The sequence below is a fragment of the Pleurodeles waltl genome, chromosome 8 (assembly GCF_031143425.1).
Source record: "Pleurodeles waltl isolate 20211129_DDA chromosome 8, aPleWal1.hap1.20221129, whole genome shotgun sequence".
In the NCBI taxonomy this organism is placed as follows: Eukaryota; Metazoa; Chordata; class Amphibia; order Caudata; family Salamandridae; genus Pleurodeles; species Pleurodeles waltl.
The window spans coordinates 218,085,831-218,105,650 of NC_090447.1; positions in this window are offsets into that span (position 1 = coordinate 218,085,831).

A 19,820-nucleotide genomic window follows, 5' to 3' on the forward strand; every position below is an offset into this window, starting at 1 on the left:
ATGAGGTTCACCTCTGGATCCTGCTCCTCTCCATATTCTTGATAAAAGGTCTGATGTCATTATCCCTGTATTGACAGACTTATTAAGTTTTTCCCTGTCTTGTGAGAGAGTCATCAATGGAAACATGCAATTGTTAAGCCACTTTTAAAGAAATCCAACTCAGACCCTTCTGATTTGAGCGAATATAAACTAATCTCCCTCTTACCTGGAGTCTCTAAGCTGCTAGAAAAATATGTTAACAAAAACCTCTCTGTCTTTCTTGAATTGAAGGAACTCCTTCATCTCACATTGATGGGCTCTCACCCCCTACATAGTACAGAAACAGAGCTGCTGGCAGTGGTTGAGGAACTTAGGCTCCTCCTGAATCAAGGAGGACCTGCAGCCATAATCATATTAGACCTTAGTGCGGCCTTCACTACCAGAGATTACCTTACTGTCTTGTAGAGAATTTCTAAAGTTGGTATCTGGGGTCGAGCAATGGATTGGCTCACCTCCTTCTTGCAGAATGGCTCTTTCGAGGTCCAGGATCTGCCGTTCCTCTCAGCTAGCCTTCAGTCCTGTTGTGGAGTGCCCCAATGCTCCTCCTTGAGCCCCTACCTTGTTTAATATATACTTATTACTTATGCCCTCTGGCTGACATAGTTTGTTCATATGTGATAACGTTGGTTTCCCATGCCGACAATACTCAGCTGGTCTTGTCAATTTCTGTGGATTCAAACTCTGGTCTCTTATCCTTGACTTCTTTCTTTCAGGAAGTAGCCAGCTAGATGGCTGGTTGCAAACTGAAATAAAGACAAAACAGAGTTTATGTTGTTGGGCAATAATTTCAGTAATCCGACGCTGTGTTCTCTCCCAGATTGTTTGCCCACTCTTAAAAGTCCACAAAGAATCTTGGGATCTGGCTCGATTCCACTTTTACCATTGATCTCCAAGCTAAAAAAAACTTGCCACCAGTTGTTATGATATCTTGAAATTGCTGCAGAAGGTTTTTCACCTCCTTCCCTTTACCTTCAGAAGAGTGATCGTCCAGGCCCTTCTGCTATCGTGTCTGGACTATGGGAAAACCATGTTTTTAGGCTCACTTTCTTACGTTGTCAGGAGGCTTCATACTTTGCAGAATGTTGCTGCATGCCTCCTGATGAATGTACACAAACATCTTTTGGCCACTAAGGCCCTGAGAGACTTACACTAGCTTCCTGTGGAATGCAGAGTACAGTTTGCATCATGCATATGGCTATTAATAAAAATGGCCCCTCTCTGATAAGATCTTTAGCCTCCCCTTATTGTCCAGGGAGAGGCCTTCAATCTTCATCAGCTCATTTATTGACGATCCCCAGGATTCACAGATCTGCTTGGAGTGGCCGGTCTTCTTCTTTTTTGACCTCCATATTCTTGAAAACCTTACCCATGGTACTGTGTCTTCTGGTGCGTGAGCCTCCTTTCCACAAGACTTTGAAGATCTGACTTTTTGCCATTTGAATTCCCTCGCCAGCACTATTCTGTCCACCCACAGTATCTATGGTGGTGTTGGAAGGCCTCCGGGTCACAAAGGCTATATAAGACCGTAAGACTAAAACAGATAGGCCCTCATTACAACCCTGGCGGTCGGTGTTAAAATGGCAGTAATATCACCAATAGACCGGCGGTAAGAAAAATTGAATTATGACCACGGCGGAAACCGCCAACAGATACAGTCACTTTAACACTCTGACTGCCATGGTGGTAGCAACAAACACCACGGCGGTAACAGCCAACAGCCAGGCGGAACACAATGTACTGCCCACCCCATTACAACACACCCATCCGCCAGCTTTTCCAGGGTGGTACCAATGCCATCAAAAGCATGGCGGAAACAGTACTTTGAAGGGAAACCACTCACCTCTCGACACTCAAGGAAGAAACAGGACGCCATGTAACCCGAGCTGCACGTCTTCCCCATGCTGGTGTTTCTGCTGATATACCAGGAGTACCAACGGTGATGGCGACAACCACGACCACAGTGAGTACTGCACCCAGCACATAGGGGGGGGGTGGAGGAAAAAGAGAGTGACACACACACGCAACATGCAACAACCCCACCCCCACCCTCACCTCCGACACCATACACAGAAACACATGCAACAACTTTACATATACACCCCGTAACCCTCTGGAATAACGCAAGGGCAAAAATAATTGAGTCAAATGAGTGTTATATTAGAAATAGTCAGAAATACGTTAATAATCCAAAATACAGTATTTACAGAATATAAAATATGTACAAAAGGCAGGACAATGTCCACTCAAAATGTCCATGGCCCACTGGGCTAAAACACATAGGCCAAGCCCACACTTGATTCCTGCCTCAACACGGAGAGAACACTGCAGGGGCATCCGGTCGAAAACACACAGGCACCTCAAAGGGACGGGGAAGATGGGGGCACCTAAGCCGGAAGAAGGTACTACGCCACTGCTCCTGGAGGGGGCTACATGCCCACAGCGATGTCCTGGGGAGTGCAAAGCCACAGTCTCTCAAGTGGGTGGTTTGCCCACTCCTTGGTCCTGGGGAGTGCAAGGCCACAGTCTCTCAGGTGGGTGGTCTGCCCACTGCTTGGTCCTGGGGAGTGCAAGGCCACAGTCTCTCAAGTGGGTGGGTTGCCCACTGCTTGGACCTAGGGAGTGCAAGGCCACAGTCTCTCAAGTGGGTGGTTTGCCCACTGCTAGGTCCTGGGGAGTGCAAGGCCACAGTCTCTCGAGTGGGTGGTTTGCCCAATGCTTGGTCCTGGGGAATGCAAAGGCACAGTCTCTCAAGTGGATGCCAGTTTTCCACTGGTTCTGGAGGGGGCTTGGTGCCCAGTGTACTTCATCCTGCCAAGGATAGGGTAAGTGGATGCCTCCTTCCATTGATTCTGGAGAGGGCTTGGTGCGCAGTGTGCTTCATCCTGCCAAGGATAGGGTGAGTGGATGCCTTCTTCCACTGGTTCTGGAGGGGGCTTGGTGCCCAGTGTGCTTCATCCTGCCAAGGATAAGGTGAGTGGATGCCTTCTTCCACTGGTTCTGGAGGGGGCTTGGTGCCCAGTGATGCAGCACATGGGGTGTGCAAGGTCGCAGTCACTCACCTGGGTGTCAGAGCCACACGATTTTCTGTAGGCAGGATGCATGACACACCATGGATGCATGACTACAGTCCATCCGCCGACGGGGACCGCTGTACAGTGGTTGCAGTGCCGGTGCAGGTAGCAGCCCTGCCAGTGGTGGGGGGAGACTCCAGCCCTTCCCCTGCAGCCTCGGACAGCTGCTCACTGGGGCTGCTGCTACTGGTGGCAGTGCTGCTTTCAGTGGTGCAGGTGGCGGTGCTGGCCACAGGGCAGCTGGGGGTGGTGTGGCTGCGGTGCAGCTGGCGGTGCTGCCGGTAGTGGGGGGAGGCTCCAGCCCTTCCCCTGAAGACTCGAACAGCTGCCCACTGGGGCTGCTGCTGCTGGTGGTGGTGCTGCTTGCGGCAGTGCAGGTAGTGGTGCTGGCTCCGGGGCAGCTGGCGGTGGTGGCTGTGGTGTAGCTGGCGGTGCTGCCAGTGTAGGGGGGAGGCTCCAGCCCTTCCCCTGCAGCCTTGGACAGCTGCCCACTGGGGCTGCTGCTGCTGTTGAAGGTGCTGCTTGCGGCGGTGCAGGTGGCGGCGGTAGCCGCAGGGCAGCTGGCGATGGTGGCTGTGGTGCAGCTGGTGGTGCTGCTAGTGGAGGGGGGAGGCTTCAGCCCTTTCCCTGCAGCCTCAGATGGCTGTCCACTGCAGCTGCGGCTGCTGCTGCTGGTGGCGGTGCTGCCTGCGGCAGTGCAGGTGGCGGTGGTGGCCGCAGTGCAGGTGGCGGTGCTGCCAGTGGCGGGGGGGGCTCCAGCCCTTTCCCTGCTGCCTCGGACGGCTAAAGTGCCCTGGCTGGTGTTTTATGCCGTTGGGGGGAGGGGTAGGGAATAGGTCAATGTTGGTGAGGAAAAGCTTCTTAGGGACACTGGGGCAGGAAGAGTGTAATGGTTTGGGAGTGGAGGAAGAGGGATCGGTTGTAGGAGGTGTCACGGAGGGGGAAGAAACAGAGAATACACTTGGTCAATGCCAGCAACACCACTGCCGTTGGCGTACCCAACACACAGGGTGCTGCCCTATGCACTAGGCCATGCACTGCCAGTTTTACAGCTAGTCACCAGCCCATGGGGTATAATGCCGAACACCATGAGCTGCACACCTGAAACCTACAGGACCCTGCCCAGTAGTAGATGGCAACTAACACTGTTGGGGTTGGAGTGCTTCAGAGCCTGCCCAACAAGGGACCTACCCTTCCAGTTCTCCCTGGGCTAGGGGCACCCACAGCCCACATCCACCACCCAGGTAAAACCTTAATGCGTGCAAAGTTATGATTATGAATCTGTACTCACCCCCTTGAGGTGGCTGTGATGCCTTAAAGCAACCATCCAACCCTGGATAGGCCACCGCCAGGATGCGGAGCATCAGGGGGGTCATGGTTCTACGGGCACCCCTTCCTCGTTGGGAGGCCAGCCCCAGCTGGGCCTCTGCCATCTTCCTTGCCCAGCTCCGCAAGTCCTCCCACTGTTTGCGGCAGTGGGTGCTCCGCCTGTCAAAGATTCCCAGGGTATGCACCTTCTTGGCAATGGAACGCCAAATACCCATTTTCTGATAGGAGCTGACCTGCAGGGAAATATGCATAGAAAAAAGGGATTAGTAATACAGTCCGTCTGTTACACTCAAGTCCCACAATATCCCTCCCATCCCCTTACACACAGACATTGACCACCAGACATGCATCACTCTACCCAGGACCCCTCATCTCCCCCCTACACAAGACATACACACACAGCACGCCGTACATTCATGGCCGAAGTAAGCCTCAGCAAGTCCTACTAGTGCAAGAGGTTCGCCCTTCTCTGCACAATGTCTTCAGACCATATAGGAAGGAGTTGGCACAGAAACTGAAATAAAAGACAAAGGGGGTTATTACAACTTTGGAGGAGGTGTTAATCCGTCCCAAAAGTGACGGTAAAGTGACGGATATACCACCAGCCGTATTACGAGTCCATTATATCCTATGGAACTACGAGTCCATTATATCCTATGGAACTCGTAATACGGCTGGTGGTATATCCGTCACTTTACCGTCACTTTACCGTCACTTTTGGGACGGATTAACACCTCCTCCAAAGTTGTAATAACCCCCAAAGTTTATTAAACCTCAAGAGGTGGTACTAAAGTTTAAACAGCACCCTTCGGCTATGTTTGAAGTAGCACACTGAACTAAGAGAGCATGGGCCTTTTATACCCACGCAGGGGCTAAAAAGAAGGTGGTGCAATTATAGAAGCAAGACTTCTATACATATAAGGTCATATGGAAATGCAGTCGACAGGTAGGAGGGACTAACAGTTTTCAAGGACTAGTAGACACATTACTGTCTGTTACTAATTACTAACAGCTGCAGACCTTACTGGGCATGTGCGAAAGTGGGAGATGCTAAATATAACTTGCCACTAGACAGATTTTCAAGAGTAGTTAACAGGAAGGTATGACAGAGCACATGGCGAGCACATGGCAGCATGTGGTAGAGATAACGGCTGCCATGAATACAAATGGATTCCGCGATATGTTCACAATAGTTGCTAAATACAAGATGTCTTCTGCTAATGCTTAATCTAATCGCTACTAAATTACAACAGACGACCCTTTCAGCATTAGCTGAAGACATTCGTCTTTCTGGGATAATCTAAATATTCATCTTGTATATTTATGCTCATTATTTCAGCTATTTCCTTACCTAACATGTTTTGTGCTTTCATTTCTGTAATATCTCTTTTGATAGGCATACAAGCAGTAATACACATGGAGCTGAACATTGGACCACAATGAATACAGATACAGCATGTGAAAAATATTTCAATCATTACACACAGGATAGTCAGTGGTTTTGAGCCCCAAGCGGAAACAAGAGCCCAAAACCATCCAGAAAAAGTCCAAGTACCAGTCTCTGTGTGAATTTCGGCAGCAATTTTATGCAATTTACATATTGCATCATATACTGAAAGGGGAGTGATCTGGAATGAAAACGCAGCAACTACCACCGATGATGCGACATGCACCACCTCGATCAGCTAATATCACATCTAGTACCATAAGATTTTAGAGCGCTACAATCCTTGCAATTTGGAGCTCCTCAGTAATATTCCCAAGTGCCAGAGCTGCCTGATTAGTAACAGCTTCCACAACCCTAGTCAATCGTCTCACTTTCCTAATGTTTAACGCAGCACCCACAAAGAAGAACAACCCTAAATTTAAATCAACATATTGTTACAGGCTAGTGTCCGTTTGGTCTACCTCATTTGTACTTATTGTCCTTTTATATCTATTTCTAATGATGTCATTGAACAGTTTAAAATCTCGGTGATATGATGCAGGTGCCAAAAACACAGGGGGTAATAGAAAAGATACATAACACGCACCTGACCACCCAACAGGTATTTGGTAATATCCATAGGTACCACAAACAAAATATGTATTATGTGAAGCTATAAAACTACTATTATTTGCCACCTCAATAGTTAAAATCAAGGTACAATCGCTTATCCCCACTGGAATTCGCCCAATACTACGTATACATAAATCTGCTATAGTTTTTGTAACATAAATCACAAATTGTTCTTTCTTGTCAGAGTCTCTTATATTTGTGAAGACATATGGGTGGTCATTACAACCCTGGCGGTCAGTGTTAAAGCGTGTGTCGTGATAGTGTGGGCGTATTTCTGTTGGCGTGGCGGTGGAGGTTTTGTTTTCGCCAGTTTATCACTGACCTTTGGTGTGGCGCACTAGTGTGGGTGTCTGTATATTGGCGGGTTCCGTGCTGTGGGTCATAATAGCTGTGGCGGAATTCCACGGCCCCGGCGGTGTTTTGGCGGTCTTCTGCACAGCGGTAAGCGGCTTTTACTACCAATGTTGTAATGACCGCCATGGTATTGAAACATTGGCCCTCATTCTGACCCTGGCGGTCGGCGGAGAGACGGCGGTCGGACCGCGAACAGACCGGCGGTATTAAAAATGGCATTCTGACCGCGGCGGTCCCCGCCGCGACCGACCGCTACTTCTCCACTCCGACCGCCACGGCGGTCATGACCGCGGGGCTGGAGTTTGCGCACTCCGTCCCGGCGGTCGTCCCAAGACCGCCAAGGGTATTATGACCCTGCCTACCGCCGCGGTTTCTTGCGGGCGGGAACCGCCGTGCGAACCATGGCGGTTAGCACTATCGGGGCCAGGGAATTCCTTCCCTGGCACTGATAGGGGTCTCCCCCACCCCCCACTACTCACCCGAGTCCTCCCCCCACACCCTCCACCCCCCTGCCACCCCCCAGAGGTGGTACGAACCCCCTCCCCACCCCCACCCCGACATGCACATACATGTACCCCGACATGCACACACCCCCAACATGCACATATACACACCCCCTACACACACATACACAACGGGGACACATACCCGCACACATACATGCCGACATGCGCACCTGCCGAACAGCACACATTACCCATAGACACAGCAGCACCCCCCGCCCGCATACACGCACTCACACACCCCCTCTACACACTCACACGCACACCCCCATGCACGCCCACATCACACAACACCCCCCCACCCCCTCCCCTCACGGACGATCAACTTACCTTGTGCGTTGGTCCTCCGGGAGGCGACGGGAGCCATAGGGACGTGACCGCCAACAGAAGACCGCCAACAGAAGACCGCCACACGGAAATGTGGGTCGTAATTCTGTGGGCGGTGTTCTGCTGGCGTGGCGGTGGAGGTTGACCAGTCTCCACTTTCCCGCCGACCGCCAGTGTGGCTGCTGGCGGTTTTCCGGCAGAACGCTCCCAGCGGTCAGAATGCGCACAGCGGCACACCGCCGCGGTCGGCGGTCTTCACCGCGGCGGTAACTCAGCGGTCTTGCGAAAAGACCGCCAAGGTCAGAATGAGGGCCATTGTCCGGTTGATACTCTTCCCATTTAGTTCCTTTGGCTTGGGGATACCCATCTTTGTCTTGGTAGCATACTTTATTAAGGCAAAAAAGAAGTCAATACTGTACGATTTCCAGATGCAATCAAAAGCGTATACCAAGCTTGACAAGAACCATTGTGTGAAATGTAAAGTGCAAAAGGCTTCGTGTAATCTGGAGTACCTAACACTGGTGCTGAACAAAGGGCTTGTCGTAGCTGCCGGAAAGCAGTCTCACATTCATCTGTCCGTGGGAGGGGCATTGGAGTATCTTTAGTCAAAAGTGCTACCACAAGTTTGACAATGTGTGAAAACCCTAATATCCATTGCCTACAAAAAGAAGTAAGACCAAGAAATGCACGAACATCTTTCTGAATAGAGGGTACTGGTGTGTCTAAAATTGCTTGAATACGACCTGATGTAAGTGCACGGCCCTCCTTAGACAAAAGGTGATCTAAATAGCTTACCTTTGGTCTTCAATATTGCAATTTCTTTCGTGACACTTTATGATGGTGTGAAGCAAGAAAAGAAAGTAAGGACAAAGTGCACTTTTCACATTGCTCAGGGGTATCAGCTGCCAACAAAATATCATTGACATATTGTATGGGAGCCACACCTTCAGGCAAAACAAAAGAATCATGTTGTCATTTTAACGCTTGACTATAAATACTAGGACTCTCAGTATAGCGTTGAGGAACTCTGCAAAAATCGTAATTATCGTTTATTCAAAGTAAAACCAAACAAATATCGTCTGTCAGGATGAATAGGGATCGAAAAGAAAGCATTCTTCAAATCTATCACAGAGAACGTAGTTGCTGTCGGGGGAACCAAAGTAAGAAGTGTTGTGATGTCAGATACCACAGGATATTGTGGTACCACAATCTTATTCACTTCTCGTAAATCAATAATGAATCTGTAAATCCTAGTATCAGTATCCTTTTTCAGAATAGGAAGAATCAGACTGTTCCAAACATTATACGGAACTTCCTCAACAACTCCAACTGCAATAAGATCATGCACAATTCGTGTGAGTGCTTCTTCGCCCTCCTGTGAAATTTTGTATTGAGGTAAACATGGCAATACAGCTCCCTCCTTGACACTAATATGTACCGGTGGAATAAACATTTGTCCCACATCAGTATCTGAAGTAGCCCACAAAGTACTAGGGAGTGAAGCTAATGCAATATCCTATTTAACAAGACAAACTCTTCCCATCACAGGATGATTATCATTCAAAATAACACGCACCCCTTCAGGAGAGCATTGTATTGTAGCCCTGAAATACTTGAGCATATCAAGACCCACAATATTGTCTGGTGTATTTGGAGAAAGCAAAAACAGACATGGAGCAGTACATTTATCAACATGGAATGCAAGTGGTTGTGACAATGGGCTAGGGGAAGGTGTTCCATCGAAACCTATTGATGTAATGGTTAAGCCAGACAGGGGAGCCCTTGGAATCAATTGTTTAGACAATGCGCTACGAGTAGCTCCTGTATCAACCAGAAACTGATCAGTAGAACCCAAAACATGTGCTGTAACATAGGGACCCCTCTGATCTACTGGAACTTCAACTGATTCCTTACCCCATCCTAGGCAATCCTATGCATAAGCAGAATCTTGGAAATCAGGCTGCACATAGTTAGACATCTGGTATTGGTTCCGTCTATTCAAAAGTGTTAAACCCATCCTGCCTTCGTACATTAGCATCAAACCTAGTATGATCATTAGTGCTTCTTCTAGGCCCTGAATATCCTGAGCGATTTCTCATTTGTCCTTGACCACGTGAACACTGCTGAACACGTAGTGCTGGACAATCGGCAGCCCAATGCCCAAATTTCTTACAATACGCACACCGATCAACAGACAAATTCGAACGAGTGTAAGAAGAACCATAAGATCCGCGTCCACCTCTATCACTACTTCTAAAAGGCGAATCATAAGCTTGAGCCAACACAACCTTCGTCTTTAATTCTTTAATCTTTTTATCCTTGCTACCTTTTGAGAAACCAGAGTAGAGGTAGTCCATGAACTTTCACTAGCTTTTAGATGACTAGCTATTCCTGGTAACAGATTTGCGACATATTTATCGCCGAACAAATGTCTGCCCGTATCATCTGACAATAACTGGCTGCTAAAATCATGAAATGCTTCTTCAGTGCGTGTAAAGAAATCAGAGACTGATTAATCTGCCTTTTGCTTACAAGACGCTAAAACAGTCTAATCTATCTTTTTAGGGGGAACAATCGTTTTTAACTTAACTAATGTGGCTGCAGGAAGATCTAGAATCAACTGACACGGCTTTTTCGCAGGTTCCCTATTCCTGTCCATCTGTTCTAAATCTTTCCATGACGGCCCAAAAGCTACACGATCATCAACTTTACGAACAGTTCTCCACATATCTGGTGGTAATATCAATCCGAAAAACAAATCAATGTCAGCCAAAGATCGCAATTGGCTGAGCTAAAAGCTCTACTGATTGCTCTTGAACATACGGATCCGACACAGTTTACACTGATTGTTTGTGATTCTTATTATTGCGTCCAGTCTTTTAATGAATACCTGCATTACTGGCACTTAAATGGGTTCAGAGATTTGAAAGGCAACACCATAAAACACAGACTACTGTGGGGGAAGGTAGCAGACCTGAAAGAGATGCTACGCAAAGTCCATGTTGTGCATACACTTGGACAGCAGTGCGTTGGAATACACGTAGCTGGAAACACTTTGGCTGATGAAGCCGCAAAGTCGTCAGTGACAGTTGCCACTGTAGCTGCATTGACTCGTTCAAGTTCCAAACCAGACACAGACATTATGGCTGCCATAAAAGCTACGGTTGATGGCACGCCTTATACTAAAGGATTTCCTAACAAATACCAATACTTGATGGGAAGTATGCTGAACGCTGAAGTTAAAATTCCAGGCGTAGGCGTACTCGACATTCCCAATGAAGATGTAAGATCACAATTGATTAGAGCAGCGCATGAGGGAGTGGCATCTGCACATGCTGGCGTGGCTGCTACAATTTTACTCTTACAGGCCCGTTATTGGTGGCCGGGTCTCTATAAAGAGACTAAGCAGTATGTCCTTTGTTGCGACATCTGTCAACAAATTAAAGTTTCAACAGCTAAGCGCCCACCGCAGACACCCCTCTTAATATCAAACAGACCATTACATTGTGTGTACTTGGACCGTTGTTGCCCATTAACACCGGATAGTACATACAAATATATACTAGTCGTTGTTGATTCCTGCTCCAGATTTGTGTGGGTGTGGCCACATAGCTCGGCTGATGCTCGGACTGTTATTAAAGATTTACAAGTCTTTGTCGGTACATATGCAGTTGCGGCATTCCATTCGGACCAGGGCCCTGCTTTTGCCTCAAGGGCATTCAGGGACACCATGGCTTCGTTGGGGGTCCAGCTCCAGTACACATCTCCATTTCATCCCAAGGGAAATTCTGTCATGGATCGATTAAACCGCGATTTAAAGCAATCCTTAACAGCCAGAGTCTTAGGTACGGGTCGTAGTTGGCTATCCCACCTGTATGGAGTTCAGAGAGTACTTAATAACCTGCCTAGATGATCCCTGGGGGGTCGTACTTCATATGAGTGCCTGTTCGGAACACTAATGTTTGTTCCGGATCTTGATGGTCCTGGCGTGGAGGCGGCAGAAACACCTTTGGACATAAATGGTTGTGTCACTGTCTTACAGGAATTACAGCAGTTCCATGAAGATAACTCTTCTAAAAGTGCTGCCTCCACAGGAATTAAGGATGTGCCAGTAACACCTACCGGCTGGATTCCCTGGGTTGGGGATCTTTTGCGTGAAAAGGTCGCAGTAAAAAAATAATTTGGCCCTTCTTATCGAGCACCAGTCCCTGTGTTGGGGATACAAGGAACAAGAACTGTTATCCTACCCCCGCTGCCAGGTGTCAAAGAAAATCGCTTTTTTCTATTGACAATGTTGAGTTACAACATGTAGCCGATTCTACACAGCCGACCAAGAGGAACATCCAGTAGTTCCCGAATCCCTCTCACTACTGGAGAAGATGTTCCACTTGTCTATACCAACACTGTTGCCTCTCTGAGCTTGGGAAGGGTGGATGATGATCTCACATTAGTTCCACTAACAACGACCAACTTAGAAACATTTGATCAAGTCACCATCACTACAAATGTGACGGATGGTGCTGTCTACAGTGTACCACCGCGGGAAAAACCAACTCCTCCATTGACTACGGCAATGCCTTTTGCACAAACTGCCTCTGGTTACTTTGTCGACAACAACAACGGTCTATCAGACTCGTTTGCCTCTTCGACTGCTGACCTGTCAGGTCCACGTAAGCTGATACTTTGGCTTAAAGATACATATTTTGTTTTTCCATGGAACTATCTGTGGCTTTTATTGACTAGGCTAGCATTTTTTCTTTGGATTGGGTTTGTCATTACCTTTTTTCTGTTGATACATGGTCATTTTCTTCCCGCGAGATCAGCGGTTGAACAGGTGAAGGAGGTGTTGAAACCACATTTTTCATCACACAAGGTTCGAAGAGACTTGTCCTTTGTGAACATTTCTGCAGTGCCAGTTCCAGATGGGATTGTGTGGGATAAAGTAATGTTTGATATATACGGTCCCACTGAAATAATTCAAATACCGTTAGTGCTAAAATCATCTATGAATGATATAGTAATGCAGGAATTGTATCTGATGATTGGGATGTGAAGACAGTTGACTCGATGATGACAGAATTACAATATTACACTGTCTGTGAAAATGAAGATGTTTACCAGTTTAGAGACAATTATGGTGACATGTTTTGCTATAATTATTATCGGCACCACTTCATACATAAAGCCAGCAGTCCGAAAACCATATTCGACTATACGCAATGTGAACATTGTCCAACTGCCTCACAAGGGAGTTCCAAAACTTATTTTGAAAAATGTACGTATTTTTCTGGGCATCACCAAAAGAATGCTGAGTCATATTATTTTAAGTTAACTCAGACTAAGGATAAACAAATGTTATTGACCAACACAAAATTTATATATTCTGACTCCTTTGATTCCCGGTTATCAATTGAAGGTTATGAATATTGGTAAAAAAATGTTGATTTGAAGAGTGTTTGGGGAACATAAAGTTGGCAAACTAAGGGTAGAGAAACATTGTTTAGAGCATGTCTCATTCCCGTTCAACTGATTTTTTAAAAATGAAACAGTACAACAGACCAGCTGCTTAGGCTTAGCTGCAATCAGAGAATTAAACATGCCTAGCATACCTGCCCCTGCAAAATGTAGTAACTGGCAAAAGTACACAAATGCAACTTTGAGTGAGCTTACTGCATGGGTCCAGAATGGTACATTTAACACTTCACTTACACGTCTGGGCGGGTGGGTATTGTGGCCAATAGATACCAACGGGTGTCATCAACGTTTTGTCACCTCCTCGGGGGGTTTCCGAACGAGTAGGTCAAACCCTCGCTATATATCACCAGAACATGCTGAAATAATTACGACATATAGTGTGGGAAAATTGTGCCAGCAATGGCTAAAATCATCCTTGCTGGATGCAGTTAAGACACATCTCACTCTCCTTTCTAATGACACTGACTTACAAGATTTTTTGTCAGGCCCGAAGATACCACGTAGGAAGCGTTTCTTGTATGAAGTATACAATAAAAAATGGAAACTTTCCCAACAAGAGGCTGCAGCCCGGTTAAGGCAGATAGATCAGGAAAATCTAAAAAAATGCACTAGCTGTTGTGGATAATGGAATTCACACCTTGTCCAACCAAATCTATACAATTAACAACATTGTTTCTTCTGCTATAGACATTATACGATCTGATATGTCTTCTTTATATCATGGACAGAGTCAGACCAGGTCCATTATGCAGTTGGGTTGGACGCTTCAGATATTAAAGGCGGGACACGTTCCGTGGCAGCACATCAGTGCCAGGGAAATATTTGTTTCCTTTAATTTGACGCGACAACAACAACTAATGGCTAAGAAGGAGGCGACTTATGTCATGCTCAACATTGAAAAGTTAGAAAGATTGCATTTTACCGTGGCCGAGATTCCCTCAGCAGAGTGGTTGATACACAGGGTTATTAATCTGCCTATTTCTACATTACAATTCACTTCTTGTTTGAAACATGTTCCGGTAGGCAGCTATGAAAACCTGGGAGATAGTTACATCCATGAGGTGTGGGAGCTTCCCTTCTTGTACAAATGCCTCAATGGCATGAAAGAGGTCTTTCTTAGAGGCAGTGAATGTGAGACTTCAGTCAGCCATTCGATGATTTGTAAGCAGCTGTCTTTGCATGGGGCGTGTAATGTCTCGGTTGCGAACTTGGCTTGCTATCTGAAGGGAGTTCCAGTCCCCTTGATTAAACACACGTTCCAGGTGCTTTCAAATGGCAACTACGTCCTCCTCAATAGTGAAGACTGTTGTGGTATGCGGGCCGGAATAGTTTACGTTGGTTCGGTCACTAAGGTTGTTACTTGCTGCGGGAACACGTTGTTTCCCCCCACTAAAATTAGGGATTTAGCAGATATTTGGCCTCACATTGCTACTTCCAAGGTGAATTTTGACAAGTTAAGCAGACTGAAGGCTTTATTGTTTCAGAAGCATGTGGCCCTTACATCTGCACGCGAGACCTACGCACTTCAGGTGGCAAGGTCGTTGGCGGAAATACAGTCCCTGTTAAATACAAACTTTCCGAGCCACTTTGGTGAACTCGTGGTACGTATATTCAATGCTTCCAGCACGGCTGGATTAGCACATTTTTTCAAAGCCGTTGGTATTGGTTTCGTTCACACCTTCTCTTCCATATTCGGTTTAATACCTTCGGCTATTCATTCAATTTTCGTAAGCATTTTTGGGGGATTTCTGATAACTGTGGCTTTATTAGCTGGCATTTTGCTGTTGATGTTGTTTTTCCGCAATGGCTGTCCCGCCGCAACAAGGACGAATGTGGGCGCTCCCATCAGTGCAGCTGTGTCATGAACGCATGATACAGTACTTTGTAGCAACACTCCTGGAACGTTTGGAGTGTAACTGGTCTCTGTCATTCAGACCGGTTTTAGACTGTGTGCAGCCCGTGTTTCGGTGCCGTTGGTGCTCTTTTGAACATGCACTGGACGTTTGCCTCTCACAGCGACGCCCCCTAGTGGTTGATGCTGATCTGTTGATGTTCTCGATGAGGGCTCATTACCAGACATGCGCGCTGTGGCTGCGGCTGCGTTTGCTTAGAGAAGCTGATTACGAGATACCCTTCCTGGAGGAAGTTGATATTAACTCATTTATAGGCCCTGCGCGGGAGGCCGCCTTGGTTGACACTGGGGCTTTGGAACACACCTGCTCCTTGATAGTCTTTGGCGTGGATTTTCCGTTTTTGTCATCTGTCGAAGTGGAGAATCTCCTGCTTTCTATGACCGATGCTTGATTTGGACTTATTCTAAATTGACATCATCCTTTGAATTCGGCATTTGGCTGCATGCTTATTTTTTAAATTGACAATTACTATGCTTGTGTGTCCTCTTAACTTGTTGAAATTGAATAGGGTTTTACTTATATTTTAGCTTAGGGCATTTTAGCTTCGGCTTAAACCAATTTTTACCAACAAGGGGAGGGTGTAGTGTAGCCATTTTTAATTTAGCATCATGCACGTTAGGTTAACATATTAGGCCTCTGTGCACTTTGCCCTAGATACATTTTGTTCAACCTCGCACTGTTATTTTACAATAACCAGTTTTATGGTCTTGTTTTCATTTCCTTCTATCACACTGTTTAGCTTAGTTCAGCACTGTGTTCTTCAAACAATGCATTCTTGCTCACTCTGTGCTTCAGTCAAGGCTACAGTCTGGTACATTGCCGGTAAACCTGGTAGAAGTTTAGTCTCTAGTGTTCGTAGAAACAACGCATCCTTACGTGGAAAGATTTTCTTAAACATCTGTGTGTTAGTTATAAAAACACCTTCTAGTCCTAGTACACGTCAGAGGGAGATTTCGACCAGGAACCTACAACTAGATGCTGACTGCCCCGCTGCAGATGCTGATGCAGAATACAGGCCTTTGCTCAGGTATGAGGGTTGATGTCCTCCCGGGGGAACCTGAAAGGCAGGCTTAGAGCTTTACATGCTGTGCTCAAAATATAACTTAGAGAGAACCTAACTTAGTTGCACTATGATAGCATTATTCTTGTGCTTCACTGTTATTGTTACTATTTTAATCCTACTGTGTTGTATAGTTCTCGTTATTGCAGCTCACACTTTGCTATCTAAAATGCAGTTGTTTTATTAAACCACTCTATAAAACTCAAACTGCCTCTGTCATTTATATATGAGACCGCATTGTGTATGAGAAAACCGGTTGTGACCTGAGTGACCACGACTTCCCTGGGAAGTACTAAGATGTCATGCGCTCGGCTGCCCAATTGTCTCTTCCCATTGGGAGAGATGAGGCACTGCTAGTTAGCCGGAGCAAAGCCCGGATTTAGAGCGACAGGGGTCCTTCACCGTGGGTCAGACTTAGTCCCCCACACTGTGAACGATCTTGCAGCTCAAAATCCAGTAGTCTCATTAGCAAAGCGTGAGCTGCAATAACCAGAACTATACAACACAGTAGGATTGAAATAGTAACCATAAAAGTGAAGCACAAGAATAATGCTAAGTAAAGTAAAAAAGGACTAAAAAGGCTCCATAAATCACACAGCTAGCATCGCCGCCATGATCCCATGTACTTTTAGATGTTGATTAGTCCCAGTTATAACTTTTCTTTAGCAGCGATAAATTCCCAAATGGTTCTGGGCACATTGCTGTTCACATTATAACTGGAGTGCATTTAGCTGTAATCTTTCATCTTTCCTGTTCTTATTAAAGCAAGCAAATGTCTGTTAGCACAATAAATCAGCTGAGCCTTTTCATCCAGCCATCCCTTGCCCACACTTTATGTCTCTCCTTACCTGAAAGCGGTAGTCTGGTGACTGGCGCAAAAACATGTAGTCATGTCCTGAAAAAACAGCAGGCATTTAGGAGTTTAAAGGGCTGCAGCAGTTCTGACAATAACAATTCAATCCTTTCACAAATGCCACCAATGTTGCTGAACACTTTTGGGATGGGTGCTTCCTTCATGCAAGAGGCATTCACGTGAAATACAGCAACCAAACTAAAAAGTCTCCATAGTCCTTTTTTACTTACGAGTATCATGAAATAACAATGAAGGAAAACTATTTAAAGCACCTTTGAGTTAATGTCTATTTCTTTACCAGCATTTGAGAAAGGCAATCTGCTGAAACACGTCATGCTGGGTGTAATGAATGTGGCTGAGACGGTTAGGATGGGGTGGTGCTGTTGATGCTGAAGTACTACTCCTAGGTTCCTCACCAGGGGCTGGTGTGGCAGGTACTCGTCTCCAGAAAAAGGTTGTGCTTGGCATGCCACTGGTGGAAAGTCTTCTCACTGAGTAATTTATTTTGCACAACATTTTTTGAGGCCATCTTAAAGCTGTCAGTTGGGTAGAGATTGGATTACTGAAATCACGGTACAGGCCTTCTCTTTAGCAGTAGTGCAGGTGATGTGAAGACTCTTGCACCTAAAAGCATCCAAGCAAGATCAACATGTAGTTAGTGAAACATGGCATTGTTGCAGATTGAAATAGTACACACAAATGCAATATTAGTGTGGTTGGTTACTTATGTGATAAGTACGAATTTATTCAAGCATTGTAAAGTCAAACCACACCACCACACGATAAAATTTCATTTCAAATCAGATAGCACAACATGCAGATATAGTTCTTTGCTTCATCTCCATCTTTTTCAAAGGAGACAGTTAGTGAGAGGTACATGGGTAAATGGAATAATCCTTTAAAAAAAAACTATGGCGGCCAGGTGCTCCAGGGGAAATTGAATAATCATTTAAAAAATGAATTATGCTGCTGATGTATCTGCAGTGTACCAAAACCCCGGTGTCCAGGAGAAAATGGAATTATTATAAACCTAAAGAAACTAAGGCCCTCATTATGACTTTGGCAGTCTTCTAAAAAGACCGCCAAAGTCCTGCCAGTCCGAAGGCCGCCAGTGTTGGCGGTCTTCGGACCGCCATATTATGACTGCTTGTGGCTCTCCGCCATACATTGGGTGGAGAGCAACCAGCAGCCAAACTGGTGGTCAGTGTTGCAGTGGAGGTTGCTCCTCTGGCACCGCCACATCACCACAACACCGCCCATCGAATTATAATACAGTATTTGGCATGGCAGTTTTGTGGTGACGGGGTGCTGCCAGCAGAGCAGGCCCCATGGAACCCGTTGGATGACCACTGAGATAGGTAAGGTGATGTCCGACAGCGGAGGGGGTGGCGGGGTGTTGTGTAGCATGTGTGTGAATGGGGGTGTGAGTGTGTGTGTATGGAGGGGGAAAGTGAGTGCGTGTATGAATGCGGGGGTGTGGTGTGTGTCAGGGATGTATTGTGTATGTGTGTGTGCATGTGTGCATGAGTGTCTCTGTTTATGTGTCTGAGTGGTGTGTGCATGGGTGGGGGGGTGGTGGGGGTTATGTATGGGGGCCCATGGTGTTTGGGGCGGTTGGAGGGGTAGGGGGACCTATCGACTTTGGGAGGTGGTATGGGGGCCATAGCTGTTGGGGAGGACTCTTAGGAGGTGAAGGGGGTGGGGAGACCCCTATCAGTGCCAAGGAAGGAATTCCCTGGCACTGATTGTGCCTCCCGCCATGGTTTACGTGGTGGTACAGAAGCCACGAAAACCATGATGTTATGCAGGGTCTTTATCCGCTGGGTTTGTTACCGCCGTGGCGGATGGTGTGGTTTCTTACCGCTGTGGCGGATGGTGTGGTACATTGGTGGCTTGAGCCAAACCGCCAATGTCATAATCTGGCAGTAGTTACCGCCAGCTTGTCGGCGGAGCTACTGACAACTTAACACCACCCGCCGGGGTTGTAATGACCCCCTAAATGCTTTTTCATGGCTGTGCGCCAATGGTGGATGGATGGATGAATGGATGGATAGATAGATAGATGGATGGAGGAATGGATGGATGGATGGATAAAGGCAAAATGCTGAGTTGAAATAATGAAAAGAATAAAAAAAAGTGAAAACAAATTACAAAATAAAATTACAAATTAAAATAAAAGAATGCAAAACGAAATAAACTAAAATTACAAAATAAAAAAATAAAAATAAAAAATACAATAAAAAATAAAATAAAATTTAAACTAAAAACTTAAACTTAAAATAAAAGCTTAAAATGTAAACTGAAATTAAACAAATGATCAATAATTGCTGATGTTTGTATGGGAGGACAAGAAGAAAGAAACCTATTGTGAGTAAAGGACAACGAAGGAACAACATAAAAAAGGCAAAAATAGGAAAGAAATAATATAAGTAATGTTTAACATCATATTCATTTAGTATACAGATGCTATCATGATCCATACGCATGTCAATATTAAACTGGTATCACATCAATTCATGCAACCCAATGGCAAAGGTACACTGGCTGGATGGACATAATATCCGTCAGCCACCTAGTCAGCAACAACAATAAGGAGCAAGGATGTATGGGAACAAAGAACGCATGCAAGCCTAGGGCCAAGGCACACTGATAGGATGCACAAAATGGTCGCCACGCACATAGTCGAACAAAAACAACAAGGAGCAAGTATTCATGGGGAACAAAGAACGCATGCACGCCTATTGAAAAGGCACACTGGCTGGATGCTCAAAATGGCTGCTAGCCACATGTCAAACAACAGCAAGGAGGCATGGCAAATAAAGAACGCATGCAAGCCT